This window comes from Pinus tabuliformis, chromosome 2_2 (genome assembly GCF_031772625.1).
Source record: "Pinus tabuliformis cultivar Carrire ecotype Pingquan chromosome 2_2, CPIR1, whole genome shotgun sequence".
Taxonomy (NCBI): Eukaryota; Viridiplantae; Streptophyta; class Pinopsida; order Pinales; family Pinaceae; genus Pinus; species Pinus tabuliformis.
Genome location: NC_142300.1, coordinates 906,089,071 through 906,109,086, shown reverse-complemented (window position 1 = coordinate 906,109,086; position 20,016 = coordinate 906,089,071).

Below are 20,016 nucleotides of genomic sequence, written 5' to 3'. Positions count from 1 at the left end.
GACACATGCACAAAAATGCTTACAACATCATGTGTGAGTGCGATATATGTTTGCATAGTGAACACAACTCATACACAAACCTTCAACATCACCAGAACAATGTTGCAAGCATGACATAGGCTCACATAGAAATCAACATGCCAAAGACGACAATTGGTCAAATGAGCGAAAAGGAAGCAAGACATATAGAGGGAGCACATGAAGTGAATTTTTGTGTTTTCACACATGCATGTTACTGAGGACGTGATGGTATGATAATGAAAAGCGGTCCTACAAAATAAACTAAGAGGTGTACTTTGAAAGGTGTTCTATACTTACAATACTTACCCTCAAGCTGATCATGCATCTTGTGGAGTTTGCATGTAGTCATGATATTTTCAATTACTTGGTCTCTTGGTCTTTCTCCCTGACTCTTTTAGAGTGATCTCAGCATATCACCTTTCCTTGTAGCCATTAGGTGATGGATTGGTGTAGTTTCTACAGGAAATGACTACTACCAGGATGAGGCCATGGGAGACCCATTTGCATAGTTTCTGCATGCAATACTGACTCAAAATCGTGGACAACACTGAACAATTTTAAGGGATAGGACACTACTGGAGAATGGGGGTCATAGGAGGACACCTCTGCACAGTTTCTGAATGGAGGGAAGCTTGACTACTCTATGGATTTCTAGAAAGCAGTGCTAGTTTCCTAACTTCTCTGCACATTTATGGAGAGTAGTGTTGGTTAGGGTCCCTACAGGCTATAGGGTTTCAACAGGCAAGGGAGGAAGCTTGATGGTTGCAGAAGAAAAGTGCAAAGTTCCATGAAGCTGAATGAGGCTAGGTTGCTTGGTAAATGGCTAAGTGTGAGATCAGTGTCACAAATGTAAACAATAATAGGACTCAACTATGATTGCACACAAACACTTATTGACATAATGTAGAGCATCCATAATGCACAAGACATACTTTGTTTGATGCAACAACCTTCGAGACAAGAGTTCTTGAAGTGAGTGTGAAACTTGTCTATGTGATGACAACCACTCATAAGCACACAATTCCCTTAAAGTGAAACACCATTCCCTTTACATGAAAAACAATAACTCCTATGCCCAAAGATGACACGTGTTGCATAAATATGATAACATGGACAACCTTAAGACCAAGGAGGGTAGCTTGAAATAATCAGCTTACCAACGAGTGACCAAGGATGATCAATCGCAGGATCCAAGGTAGGCTCTGACATTCATGTGAGCCAAAATTTTGGAGGGTTGCTGTAGCCACTACAATGCTGGTACAAGCCCAGAATTGTTCTGGGACCAAGTCAGGAGATCAACTTGCGGGTCAGCAAATCAACTATGTGAGAAAACACAAGCCAAAATGAAAAGCATAAGTCTCAGTCGAAGCATGGATACCTATATTATTGCAAGATGAGAATATTTGTTTTAGAAGGAAGGCTCCAAAATCGAAGCATAGGAAAAATTTTGGAGGGTGGTTGTAGCCGCTATAGCATTGGTGACACGCCAGTAGAACTCCAACTCTCCCTATGGACCTTGTCTCACGTAAAGCAATTCTAACTCTTCCGGAAGCATTTTTCAGTTCTTCGATTATCATAGCTTCCTCACTTAGCTTGAGTTAAATAGATAGTCCCTACCATTCTCTTTATCGGCATCACACATACCAAGCCAAGTCAAACTAAGTTTTTTTGATTGGGGATGAGGGGTATATACATGCACAAGTAAAATAGACTATCATAGTTTTGGTTTCATCTCTGATGTTGCTCCACTGCTAGCAGGCCTGGACAATACTCCTATGGAGTCACTTCAGGGACAAAAGCATTGTTCTACTATCAGTGAGCCCAGATAGTACCCCGATAGGGTTACTTGCTTCACCTCTCTACGCAGGAAACCTTTCTCTTCTTTTGTCCTTTATTTTATTTTTTTCATTTTTCATTTTTCAAAGAACTGTGCGTAGGCACTTGTTTATTTCATGAGGTAGAAGATGGATCTCTACTTGTTGAGAGAAGAATAGTGTTGGGCATGGAATCCCCCCAAGGCATGTTTCGGGGCTTAAAGCCCAAGTTTTGACCAAGTCTTTTGTTAAAGCTCCACGAATTATGGGCACGGAGCGCGAAGTTATAATAGAGTCATAGGGTTGTCTGCCCTTGGTTTTGTAATGTAATGTCAGCATGATAGACCTACCCATGGTCTAGGAACTATGGGATTGTATAAACAAAGCGAGGCTCTAAGTGTAGAGATATTGAATAGAGAATAGAATGGAAGCATGAGGATTCTAAGAGACTGAGTCAAAGTGTAAATCATGTCTTTAGGTCGTAAAATTAGGAGAAGGCTCTGCAGCTGAGTGCGTAGAGGCCTAGTAGTCTGTAGCTAAGTGCGCAGACCCCTGCAGCTGAGGGTGCAGGACAGGTCGAGTCTGTAATCATTAGAAGAATTAATAAAGAGAAGTTTACCATATTACTGTGTATCTTTTCCTGTTTTAATGTATGATTGGGTTTAAATTGCAAGTGTACTATTTATTTTCTACGCAACCTCTTATGAATGTGTTGTATAAATAAATATAACGTAAGACATTCATTTATGTGAAGATAATTGACCAGGCATAGGAAGATAAGTAAGATATCAGGTGCAACTTAGGGGAATAGCACAAAGCGCTGCTCCAGTAGCGCAGAAGCTCCACATCCCCTGGTTAGGGCTACGCAAATGCAAGTATATCAGGGCACGAAGACCTGGGAAGTGTGCAAAGTAACCTACGTGAAGGGACTAACCGTTGGACTAGGTCAACCTCTCAGAGATCTCAAGGGTGCGGAAACCTAGTTCCAACACCCCCCCATACTACTTTAGGTGAGACCTTAGTCCGCGCTCTGTGGACTGTTGTCGAAAAGGCTAGTAGTACAGGGAATTGTTTGGCTAACTAAATCTGAACCTGGGTCAAGCCCCAAAAAGGCAGCAAATGGTTCCATTGCTTGGACCAGGATCTACATAGAGATGTCTGATGTCGTATCACTAGAATCCGACAAAGAAAGGAATTGAAGATTGGTTGGACAAAAAGATTCACGAGTTCATGGTGCAAGAAAACAGCAATCTATGACTATCAAAAGGAAGAGTGGTTAGACTACTACATATATATAGAGATCCACAAAATTTTATTTGAATCTTTCCCCATTGAGCTATACGAGTGGATCACGAAGCTAGCAGACAACCAAGGAAGGTGTAAAATCAATGGACCTATTTTTTGGACTCTAAAACTAGTGAATAGATTGGAAGCGTTGGAGGATAAGATCGCATGCACTGTTTTTCACTAGCTCGATCGAGTCATAGGAGGATTCATCACCGAGTTCGTGGTAGATACTCCAGTCAGCTATAGAGAGGCATTCCTCAAAGGGCCACGAGGTAAGTACGTTAAATATTTGAACACTTGGATTAAAATGCTACTGTGTGAAAAACGGGTTATGTGAATAAATTGATGTTTGGGGCTACACGAAGTGGGAGAATCTACAAAAACGAAGGTAGTACAGAACTATAAACTAGCCTCTTGATTTCACCTCCATGAGGGGGAAAGAAGAGCTCGTAAAGGTCTCACCAAGAAGTTTGATCATTCTAATAAGGTAGAGAATTCCACACATACCACCCCCACCCACACCACCACCAGTTTCACCATCTTCACCTCCATCTTCACCCATACCACCTCTGCTACCACCACGAAGCAATATGGCAAGCGCGATAAAGTTGCCAATATTCAAAGGAGTAGGGAATGAAGATCCAAACTAGTTTTGGTTCGTGATAAAAGTTGTATGGGAAGTGCAGGGAGTCACGAATGAGAATATAAAGAAGGAAATGTTGGTTAGCACTCTTCAGGATCGCGTACTGACCCGGTGAATTAAGCATTCCAATGACAATCCGAATGCGGGGATTGCGGATATCCAAGTTGTGCTAAACAAAGAATTTAGCATGCCAAAGTCAGAGGCACAGTCAATCATTGGGTTTAAGGAAATCACAATGCTACTAGGCGAGACCCCTTGGGAGTTGGATTAGAGACTGAAGTGCACAATTCACGAACCTAACATGATGTTGATGGATGGACAACACCGTGAATGGTTTGTAGCATCATTAATGATGCATCTAAGGAACACGATGTCACAAAAAAGGCTAACAACTCAGGCTGAGGCCTTGGAGGTTGTGATGAGATTACACAAGATCCCAATACAAGATCCCAACTTGGGAGTTCAGTAGATTCACGTGCAGTTGAAAAACTTGTGCCTTGAGATGCAGAGTTTGAAACAAAACAGGACAGACTACCCAGTCGTGCGTGATGAGGTATGGTGCATAAAGTGCAAGTGTCAGGGACATGACAAGGACCACTACCCAATGTTCACGAATTACCTCGTGGGAGGAGGACCAATGCCATTAAGACTGGAGGCACAAGTAGGACCGAGCATGGCACCTAAATTATGGTGTGCAATTTACCAGATAGGAGGAAAGCATGCTACAGATAACTACCATTTATTGCAGAAGTACATGCAGAATTCACAACAGTTGTTCTATAATTTCTATAGATCAATGGGACATGATGAGCACACCTGTAGAAGTTATGAGCTGATGATGGATCAGACTCCTACCTATAGAGTTCAGGCTGAAACGCAGCCCCTTGACCAGAACGCAGGGATGGCGCGAACCAGATTTTAGGGGCGTGGACGAGGCCGAGGTGGAGGAGGACCAGGAAGAGGCCACGAATAGCTGATATGTTACGATTGCATAGGATCGGGACATTATGCTCGTGATTTTTCAAATACAACGTGGCCATCATGTTTGTATTGTACATTGTTTGATCATGAGAGAGAGGATTGTCCCACGCTGATAGCATGGTTGCATGATAAAGGAGCACTCCAACCTCCCTCGACTCAAAACCTGCAAATGATAACCAGCCTGACGAAAGTACTTGGGTTCGGAAGGCTCTAACGAAGGAACCAAAGTTTGATTTGGAGCACGCTAGGGAAACCTTCATGGAAGCTAAGAAGAGCTTCATTGATGCCTCCACTTCAGGAGATAAAGACAGACTGGAACTGGAAATGGACCCATCAATGCTCACCACATTCTTGGAAACATACATGAAGTTTCTGCGTGACAGCAAGGCTGTAAAGGGGCTACAGGAACTCATAAATAGATGCACTGGGATCACACAAGGAGAACGATGTGTAGCCTAGAAACTCAGAAAGCACATAACGCAAATGGGAAGGGAGATGATATTGACCACATAGATGGGAGAATATGAGATGGACCAAGCGATTCTGGATCTAGGATCGGATGCGAATGTCCTATCGAAGTAGACATGGGAGCACATGGGAAGGCCTACACTATAATGGTCTCCTATCCAACTGCGAATGGTGAATGAGCAAAAGATACTACCTATGGGTAGATTGCAGGGAATCGTAGTAGATATCGAATGGGCGAGTGCGCTAGCAGATTTCGAAGTGATAGAGATTGTTGATGACAGCAATCCCTACCCCGTGCTATTAGGAATAGACTGGGCCACTGACATGAATCGGGTGATAAATCTGAAGAAGTGCAAGATGATTTTTGAAAAGAAGTCTCTTTGCATAGTTGTACCTTTGGACCCTGCAGAAGGATCATGCTACACAGAGCTAGTGCGCGACTATGACAACAACGATGACTTGGATTGCATCTACAAGATAACTGCACGAGAGCAAGACTCGGTGAATCTGACCGCTGATGGAAAATCTCATGGGATTGTGAAAGATCTTGCACATCAAATTCGGATGAGGAAATAGAACAATGGTAGAACCAATTACACGAGATAACCACACTGAATTGTAACATGATTCCAAGATCGTTGCACTGTGTATCAATGGAGGTGAGGGACCTTCCTATGTATGATGGGTTAAGTGAGGTGGATGACTTCCTAAGAAAATTTATAAGAGAAGTGCCAGAACAACAATGTTTCGAAGCTTTGAAATGGGTACTACATGCTACGCCCACAAGCTGGTGGGGTACACACCAAAGAAGTTTTGAGGACTGGTGCAAATGCATAAGGATGATGCACATGTGGTTCAAGAAGCCTCAGATGTGATTAACATACATAATGGCCAGAAAAAACGGTCTACACGCCCACCTATCTAGATGGATGTAAGCATATGGTGCAAAACTTGCACGGATGCACACAGTCTTTGTGTTAGGAGACATGGTCAGTAAGCAGGTGTGGGCAAGGCAATGGCATGATCAACCGCTCTAGTTAGAAACACGGAGTATGGAAGGACCAAGTGCACAAAAGGTTATCAACTTGCAAAAACCTTTAACAAAGTATGCAAAGCACTGAACAAGGTCCATAACGCGAAGTGGACTAACTGGGACTTGCGCATACCAGTGGTTCTATGGGCTTATAGGGCTACATGCAAGAACTTGTCAGCGCAAGCACCGCTGAGGCTGAAGTGTGAAGCGAACGCTGTAAGCCCCATAGAACATGAAATGCCTAGTTCGCACATGGCAGCACCGATAGATACGATGGTTCGTGAAGCCTTGGAAGAAGAAATCCAATAGGGCAATTTTAGGCTCCAAGAACTTGAGAAAGAAAGGGTGCAATTAAGGAAGAAAAGCACTCTGGTAGAAACAGAAGTCAAAAAGCTAGAGGACAAGATAAAGAAAGATTTTCTCGATAAGAAGACCTGGGTGATAAAACAGGATGTGTACGTCCACGCTGAAAAGTTTGAGGACTATCGCCACGAATTGATCAGTCTGATGTGTTGGCTTGGACACACATTACTAAGTGAGTCAACCACGGTGGCGCATTGCAGATGATAAAATGCGCGATGCTGCTAGTAAAAATAAAAGGTGGGTGTTTTGTAGGAAAAGTGATGGATGATTGGATGACACCATATACAAGTGCGTGGCGACCTGACTAGTTGAGAGAAGTACAGTCTTACACCTCCAAGCAGTTGAAAGGAGGAGTAGGACTATAAACTACTCTTCCTGGGAACTGCGTGATGTTGGAGCTGTGCGCAGAAACAAAGTGTCACAAGGTCCATGCCTGCACAAGGGAGGTTGTGTTGCCATGCGAGTTGGCTCGAAAGTGACCATTGGAGTCATTGTTCACGATGGGATGCTTGACTTGAGACCAAATGGAGTGGGCGATAGGCATTTAAGATGTGATTTATGGGTAAGGTTTGGGAAAATTTGCCACCAAGGAGCATTAATGATCCAGATTTGGGGGGAATGGTCGAATTCAAATTCAAAAGGCGTTATAAATTACAAAGGGCTGCCCAGAAAACAAAACTTGGCCATTTGCAAATTGAGCAGTTGTATACCCCACATAGCCTGAGCAGAGCCCTATTTGACATGTGTCAAGCATTCATTGAACCCCAGAATACGTGAGCGATAGATTTCTAGTCGAACATAATGGAAGCATCTGAAGAAGTTATGGATATCACAGAGATGACCACCAAAGAGGCCACGTAGGCCCTCATTGTGGGGGATGCCCCTGAACACACCGGGATTGTGGCAGAAATCCCAAAATCACTACACATGCCAAGACCAAAGAAATAAAAATAGGAAATGGTTCTCATACGTCTGTCTCCATGAAACCCACTGCACACCAGGCTAACAATGGAAGAGAAGGGGAAAGTCGTTAACATATAAACCAACGAGGAGGAGGAAGACCTAGATGACATGATCATCGAAGAAGATGAGGAAGAAGGCATGGAGGAGGAAACTGAGCCTGCGCACCTCCAACAAAGCTGCCTACCTATATCCCCCTGCAGAAAGGGAAGGCTAAAGTTCCCAAGGATCTTGATGAGAGCAAGATCTCTCTCCAAACCTCGCTCCTCCCAAACAACATCATTTTTTAGGACACGCACCTAGGATGGGTGCCTAGCTTCAAATTTGAATATTGGGACCTCGCTAACCATGAGAAGTTCCCTCACCTAGAGACTGTGCAGCTCATGAAGCCTAAGTAGAACATCGCAGTGGGGGTTACCAAATTAGAGCCGCGAAAGTGGTTACATGGAGTGGAAAAGGAAGGGCTACTAAACCTGCTTTAGGTGCCACATTTCCATCATTCCCCAATAACAATTTTCATCATCAGGTAGCTACTTTGCCTTGTGCATAGTGGGTGTTTATGGCTGGAGGAGCCCATCCCCATCACGGAGAATTTTATTCACCACATTACCCAGCTTCCATGCAAAGGAGAGGACCCCATAGATATCTTGGAGGGGAAAAGCAGTGACTTGGCCATCGCGGAGGCCATGAAGAAGAAGTATAAACTAGAAAATAAGAAGCGGGGCTATGCCATATCCACCATCAACGACAAAGCAGTAAGAATGGTAAACCAAATACTAGTAGGTAAGGTTATGCGCAAGTGTTGCGTGGACGAGGTACCCGCGCCATTGGTAACACTTGCTGACGAGTGCAGGGAGGGGGTCCAGTTTAACTGGTCCAATTTCCCCTATAAGGAATTCTTGGAAAATTGCCACGAAGCTCAGGAACAAGGCAAGGCATTCCACTATGCATGGATTCTACTATTCATAGTGCTCGTGGTAGGGGAATTCTCGGACGATAGTTAATTCCCCACAATTGACAGGGATCTAGCGGAGGCTGCGAAGTACGCTTTGCTCTGGGCCACAAAGGAAGCAAATAGGATCCGTGACAGTAAGATATTCAGGGTGTTCATGGAGATGAACCTCAAAATGGGGATCAACCATAAGCCGTGGTTAATCACCCATTGTCTACAACATCCTGCAAAGTTTTGCAGAGTTTAAAACGAACCTTCATAACATATACATCAAAGTGCACAAGGACCTGACCAATAAATGGAGAGATCTACCATTTGTAGCCACAGATGATGTAATCTTTAATGTACTAGAGACATGGCCGCCAAAGTGGCATGCTCCAGGCATCGTGGCAATGGAAAAGACTATGGCACAGAGGAAGAAAGAGGCGGCCAAATTGCACATGGCACAGTTGGAAAAAAAGAGAAGTAAGGAGGCAGTGGTAGCAGAAGCATAGGAGGCGCGAGATGCTGCACAAACGGTAGCTGGAAAAAAAAGGGTAGAAACAACACAGGAGGTAGCCATGAAGGTGCATGAGGGCTAAAAGTCACCTTTGCATGGGCAGGAAATAGAGGAAGAGGAGGGAGTCACGAACCCAAAAACCATGTCCACATAGTTGAAGCATCAGCACCCAACCGAGCAGACAGGGCCACGCAAGAAGGTCAAGGCATCGAAGTTGTCCATTGACCTGATCACCCTTACCGAGGGTGGTCTACATGACATCAGTGAAATAGTGTGCGATGTCACCTCCGAGGCCCTCAATAATTTTATGCAGGAGAACTAGATTGTGTTGGGGGCCCTTAGAGCATGGCTACAGGAGTTGCAAGTGTGCACTCCTCAAGCTGGTATGCTTTTGACCAACCTCACCATCGGGACAACGACAACAGAGTAGATGCTACACACTCAGGTGACAAATACCATAGTGCTACCAGAAGGGGTCCTGGTGACAACAAATGAGGCCAACAGGCCTACAATTAGTGCGTTGAAGGGTATTGGAATCAACATGTCTGCACTCCCATGGGAGACATTATATGTACTGTAGGATGGGATTACTACAGAACTATGGAATAGGGATCGTCCTGTGCTACAAGTACTAAGTGAGCAGAAAATCAACATGAAACAGTTGAGCTTGCAATGCGACAAAGTGGTGTCACAGAATCGACAATTGGTATAGGTACTGGACAAATCTTGTCAAAGCATCCCTGAGTTTGCCATCCCAGCAGACACACTAGCAGAAGCGTGCATCCATAGGCTAGTAGCAGGGGTGTGCAAGGCGTGGGAGGAAATGATGAAGGTTCAGCTGGAACTGAACCTTGAGATTACAGAGCTACGGTTGAAGTTGCAGATGTCTACCCCTCTAGAAGAAAGAAAACAACACACCAGCGCTATTATAGCGAGATTGGATGAGATCGACAGTGTAGTGAGAGATTGCACCAGAATGTTGGAGGAGTCATTTGAGGTCCTCATGAATCTATAGGAGGACCCCAACATCCAGCACTAAGAGACATAGGCGTGAGAACTCCAGCAGCAGTATGATAGCGTGAAAGGAACTACGCAAATGGTGGCCCTCACTCAGAGGCTTGCACAGATGCAATAGGCCAAAGCGCTAAAAGAACAGGTGGAGATGGCATGAAACAAAGAAGCAATGATGAAGGCATGTGTTCAGCCTTGGATCGATGAGGCCTTCACCATCACAGCAACAATTAAATGCAAGATCACACAGATGTAGGGAACACAGGTGTTATAGCTCCAAATATCACTCTTGATGTTTGTGATTCTGAACTCATGGCCTAGGGCAACCCCTCCTTCCAGACTTGGTCAAAATATTCAAAAAATAGTGTTTTTTCCCTTATACGTGACATTGCCCTGAGTTAAACGCATGTATACGTGGGTCTGTGTATACCCAACCCGTGTATATGTATAAAAAAACTTAAAAAAATATAAAACTCCTTAATTTCGGGCGGAGATCGCGGGTTTTACCTGCTAATCACCTGTTAGTGCCTGTGGCCCAACTGTTCCCAACAAATTCCCAACTAAACAACTACCTTGGGTGAAGTATAAAAGGCTTCCATGGGAAGGCCTAAGGGGGGGGGAGAATAGAGAGAAAGATCACGCTACTCAGATCATCCCTGTACCAGGTCTAAAGTCCCTTATGCTTCCAGCACTTCCCCCATTTGCAGGAAACACTTGCTTCCTTGTGTGTTGATGTCTATCTACCATTTGAAATATCATGGAGTAAGTCATGGAAGGAATTTGTCAAAGGCTTGAGATTGGGCGAATCCAGAGATCGGTTCCACTTGGAGCCTGTGGAAGGTTGAATCAGGTGAAATTATTCCTTTCTATACTTTATTTGTATATAATAAAAGAAACACTTGTCCTTGTTCCTGATATAAGTCTTCTTCATGTTTATGATATCCATGTTATGATTCATGAATGAATGGTTGTTTAATTGCATAACTAACTACCTTTCAATATATTATGAAGATGATTTCTTGATGATGTTTAGTCCATATACTGTTGTACTTTCTTGAATTGATGGTTTTGCAGGTCAAAGGAGCAAAAGGGACTCAAAGAGGGTTTGAACCCTAATTGGATCTTCTCAAACGAAGGACCCCCAGGTATGCCACCTATCGCATAGTTTGCTTATATTAGTGTTATGGCTGCATGGAATGTGTGTTTCTTTGTATAGACAACCTCCAGTCTGCTAGGGTATCCACCCAAGAACCCTAGGGGAAAATCTCCCTTACAGAATTGGCGACTCCACTGGGGACAACACTGTTGTTGTTCCTATTTTGGGTGTATTCAAGCCAAACAGGGCTCAACTGTTTATTTGCTTGCTGTCATTAAGTAGTCTGTTCCTGTAGGAACCTGCATTGAAAGTTTGATCAGTTTATTCAGGCTGTTTTTGTTGTTTTTCTTGAAGTTTGTTACATACGCTTTTTTGCTTGTTTACAGAAGCGTACATATGCATGTTTCCTTAAGTGAACCCATGTATACGAAGGTTTCCTTAGGCATAGTCGCGTATACACGCATCTGTACATTAGTACAGTCGCGTATATCTTAAATTTTCAAGATTTTTCAAATCTTTTTGCTTCTGAAGGTCTGTCTGCTGGTCTGTTTCAATCCTGAACAGTTACTTTTCTGTGTCAATTTTGATTTTTACAGCAAGTGTCTGATTTCAAATTCTCTCTGATTGTGAGAAGTGTTGGTCTTGTTTTTGTTTTTGCAAGTGTCATCATTTTGTTTAAACACTCAAGATTTCTTGCTAGGGAATCTTGGCTGCTCTGATTCATCAGGGTAGGAAGATTGATCTCAATCTTGGTGTTAAATCTTGTTTTGGTGACCTTTTTGTTTGCTTGACAAAACTACCTTTTTGTGACCATCTACTTTTCTTGTTTCTTGAAAGTTGTTGGTTGACACTTTCTTGAAAATTGTCTTTTTGATTTCTTGGTATTTGTTGCCAAAGCTTTCATTGCTGCTTTTGATTGTTAAGAGCATCTTTAAACACATTTATTTTTGTTGAGTTTTCATCCCTTTTGTGTTGTCAACTTGCAAAAGTGTTTGTTGCCTATTCTTCAATCATAAAGTTTCAGTTTTGTTGAGAGCATTTTTGAAAAGACGTTTTTGTTTCTTTTTTTCTTTTGAAGAAAACTTCTTGAAAAACTTGGTTTTGCTTTCTTGAACTTTGTTTTGATTTTAGTTTCTTTTAGTGAATGAAAGTGCATTGTCTTGTTTGTCTTGAAAATTGCTTTTAGTGTAGAGACAAAAATGAGCATTTGCAACTCATATTCCATCTAAAAATTTTAAGTGGCAAATTAAAAATTGATAAGCAAGTAACTTTCATTTCTTCTTTTAAAGAGTTTTTTGAGTTTTGCATCAGCATGTATTTGTTGCATTAGGATAAATTTGCATACCTTTTTAGGAATTCATAGTTTTGTTAAATTTTGTGAGTGTGAAGTTTGAATTAAAGAAAAGAAAAGAAAAATTTGTTGTTTTGAAGTTCCTCTGAACCCAAGTAGAAATTTCTTTCATTGAAAAATGAAAACAAGTGCATCTGCATGTAGTTAAGTTTTTATTAATTTCTTTTGCGTCAAAACACCATAAGTTTCATTTCCACAAAACCCTTGACTTAAAGAACAACCTATTTTAAAATCAAGTGCTAATTAAAATTCACTAAAACTTTTTATTATCAAGTCAGATACACCAACAAGTTTTAGGATTTTAGGGCCTTGGATTAGGTGTGTGGAGAGAAAACTCTCCAAGGCCATTTAAACTGTCAAACATAGGAGTCTGATTAGTGAGTGAAAATCCAATAGCGTTAGGAAGACCAGGAAAGCTACGGATCTGGGAGTCAAGCATGAGGGTTCTTGAAGACAGGGAAGAGAGATACCCCCTCTCCTACTTGTCAGATTTAACCTCACGACTGTTCTGCCTAGCTTCTGATACGAGTTGGTAACCATAGTTGCTACTCCTAGGGATCTACATAGGTGGCTATGGAGGAGAATCCCGTGGCACCTGAGGTCAACATTGCATCACTCTAAATGGTACTACGGGAGGGCACCCTTGTGAAGCTTGGGGGCTTGCACCGGCGTAGGTTGTTGTTAGGAGGTTAGCATAACTTCCTCTATTACCTTCGCTGATAGGATTGGGCCGTCATTATCTCAAACTATCTTTGGAAGGCCCCTTTATTCCACTTTCTTGTATTTTGGTGTCCAGTCCTCATCACCCGGAGCAGAAATACTCGAAATTTGTTTGACTGGCTGACATCTTTAGGGACTTTTTAGTGTGTGCTCTGTGCTCTTAGTTGGCCTAGCTTTCAATTTTTTGAGTCTTTAGCTAGATCTTAATAAAAATTCAAAGTGGCTGACCGGTCTCCTAGACAGTCTCGAAGACTTCGTGGTCTTTCACCACCAAGTTTAGAGCCTTCTCCTAGAAGGCACAGAGGTAATACTGCCACTGGGTTTCAACCCGGGGCAGCTGACGCATCGGGGATTGATCTTCCTCGCAGGGACATTAGTGTTCAGAATAGGCCTGGTACTTCCATAGAACAAGAGAGGAACACCCTAGTTCTTTCTCGAGTTCTCTTTCAATCGGAAGATAACATTGAGGTAGAAGAATTTTCAGAGTCGTTAGCGGCTCCGAATTCTCCCCTACCTTCTAGTCATCCAGAAGTATTACAATACGTTGGATCTCCGACGCATAGACCATCGAGTCCAGGTCATATTACGCACTTACCATCGATGACCACTACTAGAAGCATGGCTTCCACCATGAGTGCTACAACTATGTAGACCCCAACATGAGTTCAAGGGGGAGGAACTATTTCCATCCCCTCTGCATCTTTATTTGGGTCTTTCGCTAGCACGTCTTTAGTTGGGTCTACCTCCATTCCTTCTACGGGTGGAAATTCCCAAGCCAATGCTTTTAGTATTGGATTCTTCCCTTTTGGCACCCAGTCACAGGGTATTCCGTCAATTCCATTTAGTGCTGCCACATCCATGATGGGTGGGTCAGCTTCATTTCAGGGTTTTCCTTTTGGAAGTGGTCATATACCACATTCCAACCCGACAATAGGATCTATGCCTTTTTCCGCCACAGGACAAAGCAGTAATCCCTTTCAAGGTTGGACTAACCCTGCGGTTAGTGGTATAGGAACTGGGAATCCATTTTTAGGCCAACAAGGGAATAGGTCGTACTCCATGGTTAGTGCATTTTGAAGTATTCCTCCCCTAGCTGCTGCTTGGAATCCTTATCAGGGGTTATCAACTCCTTATAATCCTTTAGGAGGAAGCTTCGCCGGTTATGGAGGTTTGTCGGCCGGAGTTGGTCAAACTCCGAGTTATGCTGGATCACAAGGTCTGCCTTTTGGTTCAGTGGGTTCTGTGGGTTACTTCAGGCAGCCTGGTGCCTTCCAAAATCCAGGCCAATCTTTTCAGGGCTTTGAGAACTCTGCCCAGTCTGGGTGGAATGCCCAAGGTCCTCCTAGGCTTCCTTTTCTAGAACCTTTGAACTTGCCAGATCTCACGAAATTAACAAACGATCCAATCAAATACAATCCGACCTGGCCTCTGGTCCCAACCAAACTCCCTTTGGACATTCCAAAATTCGAAGGAAAGGGCGGTGAAGACCCAGGCGACCACGTGACCACATTCCATTTGTGGTGCTCATCTAACTCCCTTATTGATGATTCGATTAGGTTGAGACTATTCCAACGCACCTTGACTGGTAATGTGGCCAAGTGGTATATAGAGTTACCTGGGGGCAGCTTTACATCTTTTGCTGACTTAGCTACTATTTTCTTAAATCATTTCCAGTTGCCTGTCCATTATGATGCCGGAACTAAACTTCTGGCCACCTTTCGTCAAGATAAGGCAACTCACATTTCTGACCATATTCAAGAATGGAGATGGAGAAAGAGGCTCATTAAAGCCGAAATCCCTCCAGAATACCGTCTCGAGTGTTTTTTGAAATCCTTACAACCTGAGATCTCTAAGGATGTCTCCATGTCCGGAGTCTATTCTGAGGAGCAACCTATTTTTAGGGCCCAACAATTAGAATTGATTTATTCTCAATCTGGGATTCTACAAAAAATCTTGCCAGATGCTCCTAGATCCAAGGTTGATATAGCCAAGTCGACGCCAGGTCCCCATGCAGACGGTATCGTTGGATCGATAGACACAAATGCAGTGAACCTGTTGAGTCAATTGCAGCAGTTGTCTTTACAAACTGCTTCTAACAACCAGGTCACATCGTCTAACACTTCGTCTTCCCAACCCTCTTCGGTTAATGCCGTCCAATCTACCAACCCCAAAGGAAATCAAAATTCCAATGGGAAGAAGAAAGGACGAGGTAGGAAAAAGGGTCAGGATGAGAAGACTGATGCGAATAAATCCGGCAATAATGCTGGTGGTGGTAGAAATGAGTCCAAAAAGAAAGTCAAGTTTCCATGCAAGCTATGCAGTGGAGACCATTTAACTCATCTCTGCCCAAAGATTCAAGAAGCTCAGCGCTTGTTAGGGCAGCAAGGGGCTTCTAGTTCCTAAGATGTGTTAACCAACCCTTTTCCCCAAGGGCAGCAACTTCTTGCTGGCACGAGTTCAAACCCTGGTACCTTCGTAGGGGGCAACCAGGAAGGGGAGAAATCGTCAAATGTTTTCATGATGGGTTCCAATTTCCATGTGGCCACTCGGTCACGTGATTACAGTGAGGCTGAAACTTCCAAGGACAAAGTTGTTCCCAGAAATATCGACCTTCATATTGAGTGACCGTCTATCGAGACTATACCACGGATGCTGAAAGGTTCCGCTAAACGCGCGACTATTAATCCTAATGCTAGGGCCACCCAGAATTACTCCATTGTTGAGGATCTAGCCAAAAGTCCATGCGCTATGTCCGCTTTAGAGGTTCTCTAGTCATGTCTAGCTCAACGAAGTGCTTTGCTTTCAGAGATTAAGGCAGTTGATCCAGCCAACTCTTTGGATCTCACTTTCGACATGTTAAATGTCAAAAAGCGACTCCCTCATCATATGGATTTTCAAATAAAGTCCACATATCATAAAATTAACATTTTTTGTACCGTCATTGATGAAGGAGCTTCCACTTGCATCATGTCGATGTCATGTTGGAAGGCTATTGGATCACCTTCAGTTGTTCCTTCACCTACCCTCCTGACTACATTCGATGGTCATTCTCATAAGCCGCATGGGATTATCCCAGCCCTTCCCATATGTGTTGGGGGAAAGGTCGTTAACATTGAGGTAGAAGTCATAGATGCTAACCTAGATTACAATCTCCTTTTAGGAAGGAATTGGGTATACGAAATGGATGTCGTTGTTTCGACTCTGTTTCATGTTATTTGCTTTCCTCATGAGGGGAAAATTGTTAAGGTTGATCAATTGGATTATTCTTCAGTTGACCCTCGAGCAACTACAGACTCTACCGTTCCATTAGTGGATAACCCTTGTCCGCCTACTGAGAATCTGGGAGTTGGGATGTATTCGTCATTGATGGGTACCTTTGATTTTCCCTCTCCCATCGCTAGAATCAATGTCATTTCATCATCTAAGGAGTCTCCTCGAGAGGAGTTCTTTCGAACTCATTATTTTTTAGACCCTTGGACCTTGCCTTCACCTACGACCACATTAGCTGAAGGACAAGTTGGTGGAATGGCATTCCCAATGTCTGCAGCTGAGCTTAGATATCAATCTATCGTTAACTCTGCAGATGACCACTCTACTCCTTTTTCCGAGGAGGAGCTAGATGGTTATGTGGCCCCGGCCTGGACCTTTGATTCTACCTCTGCCTTGGACTGCTTGGATACGGTTTTACCTTCGGAAGAAGCAATCCTAGAAGTAATGATGGGTATAGATCGACCTTGGGAAGACTTACACCATCATTCATATTTTCTTCCTCCATTGCAGGAAGTAGAATCTAAGTTCTCCGAGCTTTCTACTAGTGATGTTTGTACGATGTTGAACCCTTTGGCTCCAGCACACTTTCGTGCTGAAGGTAACATGTCGGTGATTTCAAAAATGATATCTATAAACATCTCTAGGAACCCTAGTGTGGTTGAGAATCTCTTCATCGGAGTTGAGTGTTCCCCTGAGGAAATTCAAATTTATACCGACTTGTTTAAAGAATTTTGAGATGTATTCGCTTGGTCTTATGAGGAAATTCCTGGCATTGATCCATCCATAGCTCAACATGAGATCAAGACGTATGAAAACGCCAAGCCAGTTTGGCAAAGGCTTAGACTGGTTAACCCTAGGAAAGCAGCAGCCATTAAAGCTGAAGTTGAAAAGCTGCTAAAGGCAGGTTTTATATACCCTGTTCCTCTTACCGATTGGGTTTCGAATCCAGTCCTTGTGGATAAAAAGCAAGGAACAATCCAAGTATGCATCGATTTTAGGGACCTAAATAAAGCTTGTCCTAAAGATAATTACCCCACGCCATTCATTGATCAGATTATTGATGAATGTGCGGGTAATGAGATTTTCTCCTTCATGGACGGTTTCTCCAATTATAATCAGATCTCTATCCATCCTGAAGATCAACACAAGACATCTTTTATATGTCCCTGGGGTACCTTTGCATATCGAAAGATGCCTTTTGGCCTTAAAAATGCTGGATCCACTTTCCAGCGGGCCATGTCGTATGCTTTCCATGACATTAAACATATCATCGAGGCATATTTGGACGATCTAGCTGCTCGTTCTCGAAAGAGAACTGATCATCCTAGTCATCTTCGATTGGTTTTTGAGCGATGTCATTTTTACAAGATCCGGTTGAATCCCAACAAATGTGTTTTTGCGGTTACATCTGGTCGGTTACTAGGGTTCATCGTGACAAATGAAGGGATTCGTGTTGATCCCTTCAAGGTTGAGGCAATAGTTCAGTTGCCTCCCCCGTCCACAATTAGACAACTTCAGAGTCTTCAAGGGAAAGCTAATTTCTTAAGAAGGTTTATAGTGAATTACGCCGAGATCACGAAAGGATTTATGTGTTTGCTATGTAAAGGAGTTCCATTTGTATGGGATGACTTTGCACAGTGGTCGTTTGATGCTTTGAAAAGGGCATTAGTCTTTGCCCCGCTTTTGAGTCCACCGGATTATGGTAGGGACTTCCTTTTATATCTCGCTGCAGCAGAATCAACCATTGGGATGGTTCTCATTCAAGAAGACGATGCTCTCACAAAGCATGTGATTTATTATTTGAGCTGAGGCTTGATAGGTCCTGAACTTCGCTATTCTCTTGTTGAGAAGTTGGCTTTGGCATCTGTTCATGCTATCTAGTGGCTCCGTCATTACATTTTGCTACGCAAAACTTTTGTCTTAGCGACAGCCAATCCATTTCAATTTGTCCTCAGTAGGCGAGTGATTGGGGACAAATATAATAGATGGATAGTCATTTTACAAGAATTTGATCTCGAGTTCTTGTCTGCCAAGTCTAAGAAATCCATGGTTTTCGCCGAGCTTATTTCTGAGCTGCCTTATGGAGAGGATACTATTTATGAGGAAAGTTTTCCCGACGAGCATATATTCCTCATCTCTTCACTCGACCCTTGGTATGGAGATATCATTTTCTATCTCCAGACTTCGAAGTTTCCCTCTTCTTTCTCTAAGGATGAACGCCGGAAATTACGTCACCTGGCCAAGAATTATGTTATCATTGGTGATACATTGTATCATCGAGGGGTTGATTCAATCCTTCGACATTGTTTAACCTTAGAGGAAGCAGAGTCAGTGCTCAATGATTGCCACAGTGGAGCTTGTGGTGGTCATCTATCAGGGCTTGCTACAACCCAGCGTATCTTGCGTGCCGGCTATTTTTGGCCGTCGCTCTTCAAGGATTGTGTTGAAGCGGTCAAACGCTGTCACCCGTGTCAAATTCATACTCGGAAGATGCGCACACATCCAGCTCCTCTCTTCCCCGTTGTCACTGTCGGTCCTTTTACTAAGTGGGGTATTGATTATACAACTTGTAATCCACCTTCAGCGGCAGGTCACAAGTACATTATCATGGTTGTAGACTACTTTACGAAGTGGGCCGAGGCCATGCTTACTTATAAAAACGACAGTGATACAGTGGCATTGTTCCTTTTTAATCATATTATCTCAAGATTCGGTATCCCAAGAGAGATTTTCACTGACCATGGCAGTCATTTCCAGAATCAACTTATGTCTGAATTGGCTCTTAAACTAGGTTTCCGACAGGAACATTCGTCTCCTTATTATCCTCAGGCCAATGGACAGGTCAAGGCATTCAACAAAAATCTTAAGACGATCCTGAAAAGAACAATTGATGAAAATCGATCCAATTGGCATCTCATGTTGTATCTGGCTCTTTGGGCATACCGAACCTCTGTCAAGACTGCTACTGGCTTTACACCTTTTCAATTAGTTTATGGGATGGAATCTATCTTTCTGGTTGAATGTGAAATTCCATCTCTTAAGTTAGCTATTGAGCTCCTTCCAAAGACTTCTAGTCTCGAAGAGCACCTCATTCATTTGGAACATCTTGATGAGTAGCATCGAGATGCCACCACAATTAATGAGGCTCATAAGAAAAGGGTTAAAACACAGTATGATAAATCTGTCCATCCTCGAGTCTTTTCTGAAGGCGACCTCGTCCTGGTCTACGACCAAGACAAGGATGCCTTGGCGGCAGGCAAGTTTAAGCCTATGTGGTACGGTCCTTTCATTATTAAATGAGTTTTAGAAAAAGCGACGTATGAGTTAATCGATTTTGAGGGAAACAAGTTGGCGAAGCCCCGAAATGGGCTCTACCTTAAGAAGTTTTTTGCTTAGTAAATAGGCAATGGCTTCTTTGTACATTTTATGTATTTGTACATATTTTCATCGATATTTTGTTGATATCAACACTTTTGGTCTGTTGTGGCAGGTGTTGATGGATGACTTGGTCTATTTTGGATTTGCCGATGGTGCTAGTCGGCACACT